At 40.5% G+C, this 2,615-nt stretch overlaps 1 pseudogene; it reads right to left on the bottom strand.

The window, feature by feature from the left end:
- Positions 1-2,374, bottom strand: part of LOC116139676 — a 4,254-nt pseudogene extending 1,880 nt beyond the window's left edge.
- Positions 2,375-2,615: the final 241 nt, after the last annotated feature.

The following is a 2,615-nucleotide window of genomic DNA, read 5'->3' as shown; positions in this document are numbered from 1 at the left end:
GGATGGAATGGACTCATAAGGAAAAATAGTTTCATGAAAAACAACATCACGGCTAGTGAACTTTCTGACCAACTGGATAGCCAAGAAAAATACATCGTTTGGCTCGAGGAGCGAATTTATGGGGGACGTGCACATCAGTAGCATATGCAAGGCACCCAAAAACTCGAATATGTGAATAAGAAGGAAGTTTACCATAAAGTTGTTCAAAAGGTGTTTGGCAAGAAAGGAATGGTGTGGGCAAACAATTGATTATATGAACAGCAGTAGAAATACATTCTACCCAAAAATGTAAAGGAAGTTGGGCTTGAAAATGAAAAGCTCTAGCAGACTCAAGTATATGGCGGTGCTTGCGCTCTACAACCCCATTTTGTTGAGGAGTATAGACACAAGAATGTTGGTAAGTGGTCCTTTTTTGTTTAAAAAATTCCTGCATAGAGAAGAATTCTCCACCATTATCAACCCGAATGCTGGCTATAGAAACATGGAATTGTGTTTGGACAAATGAGAAAAAATTGACAAGTAAATGTTGTCTTTCACTTTTGTGATGCATAAAAAATACCCATGAGAATCTAGAATAATCATCCACAATAGTCAAAAAATATTTTGCACCAAAAAGAGAGGCAATTTTATAGGGGCCCCAAATGTCACAATGAGTTGATTCAAAAGGTCTAATAGACGAAATTGAACTAACAGAGAACAGAAGTCGACTTTGTTTTGCAAGTGCACAAACATCACAAGCATTATTAGACTAAAAAGGGAAATTTAACAAATGTTTTTCCATAAAATCTAATCTAGAGGAAGACAAATGCCCCAATCGACGATGCCACAAAGAGGTGGAGGAGGTGACTTGAGAACTGGGTGAATGACAAGAAGTGGCTGCTACAGATGGAGTTTGAGGTTTTGGCTTCTCTGAAGCTAACGCAACCAAGTAATAAAGTCCGTCTCGTTGTTCACCAAAACCAATCGTCGTCCTCATCGTCAAGTCTTGCAAAATACACCAATGAGGGAAAAAGGTTACTGAACAATTAAGATCTCTGGTAACTCGACTCACAGACATTAAATCCACCTTAAAAGATGGCACACCAAGCACATTTTTTAAAGTAACAACAGAATTCAAAGGTAAATTCCCAATAGATGTAATCGGACCCTATTCTCCACTTGGCATAGCAACTAGTGGCAAAAAAGTGTTCTCACTGCTATTGACAAGCAAAGTTGGAGATGAAGTAATGTGGTCTGTGGCACCACTGTCGATAATTAATTGATGGAGGCGCAATAATGTTTGTAACAAACCTGAGGAAGCAGCATTAGCTTTAGGATTGGTGGATTGTGTTGTTCCTTTACCCTGCATGATAGATAAGATTTGTTGGATTTGCAAATCAGAGAGCCCATTTGTCACCGACGACACTTCTTACATTATTGGACTTTCCTTGACATTGTTGACTGAAGATTGATGGCTATGGTTGCGCTTGAAATGAGTGTTTCCTTGATTAGACCTGTTTGATGCATGTTTAGGGTGTTTTGATGAGTACCCATTCAGCTTCCAACATGTTTCTCGTACATAATGGTCACGCTCACAATAAGAGCAATGCAAAGGTTTTCAATTAGATGGGTTGGAACGAGAAGAAGGACCTTGTCCATGTCGAACAGCCAGAGCCATCGGTTCAGCCCTTCGAACAACCATGGCTGAGTTCTCCGCCGTCTCACGTGCAGCCCCCAGGCTTCGCTGCTTCTCCTCTTGTACAATGGAAGAGTAAGCCTTGGCAGCATCATGTAGTGGATTCATCAACAGAATTTGCCCTCGGATTGCACTATAGGACTCATTGAGTCCCATGAGAAATTGCATCAATCTGCGTCTCTTATGGTCTGCCCCATAAGAGCAAACAGTGTCATTATAGGATCCTAGTTCATCCCATAATTTTTTTAGTCTTGTGTAATAAGCTGCAACAGTCATCTGATCTTGAGCAAGACAAGCAATGTCCCTCTCAATCTGAAAAATACGAGGGGCATTGCTTTGAGAAAAACGATCCCGAAGGTCTTCCCCATACCTCCTGGGCGGTGGTCAAAAAAATAGCACTATCTGCAAGGTCTTGTGTGAGTGAATTGAGAATCCAAGAGAGGATCATATCGTTGCATTTTTTCCACGAAGCATAGTCGTCTGGTTTGGCTGTGCAGATGGCATTGTGGTGGTCCCATCTATGAAACCTAACTTGGATTTGGCATTCAAAGAAATTGTCATGGCTCTACACCATGTCGAATAATTATCCTCATTGAGGGGCTTCGAAACAAGCACCATTCTTGGATGATCGGAATGGTGAAGAAAATATGGATTGGCAGCATCAAGCTTGCCTCCATTCGAAGGTTGTTGTTCTGTCATGATGCAGAGAAACAGTGATAGAAAGAAGGCAAAAGAAAGGGGGTAGATACAGAGAAACAACGATAAAAAGAAGGCAAAATAAAAGGGACAGATGCAGAGAGCTAGGGTATCGTTCCCTGCTCTGATACCATGAAAAAAAGAGAAAAATATTTGCCTTTTGAATAATTTTATTGAATTAGGAGACGTAGTTTTATACAAAAGATTTCCTACAATCATGCTAGTCTATTCTAGGTAGTCTAAG

Source organism: Pistacia vera, unplaced genomic scaffold (genome assembly GCF_008641045.1).
Source record: "Pistacia vera cultivar Batoury unplaced genomic scaffold, PisVer_v2 Contig357, whole genome shotgun sequence".
In the NCBI taxonomy this organism is placed as follows: Eukaryota; Viridiplantae; Streptophyta; class Magnoliopsida; order Sapindales; family Anacardiaceae; genus Pistacia; species Pistacia vera.
Note: the sequence above shows the minus strand (reverse complement) of the source record. Positions and strands in the feature narration are given on the sequence as shown.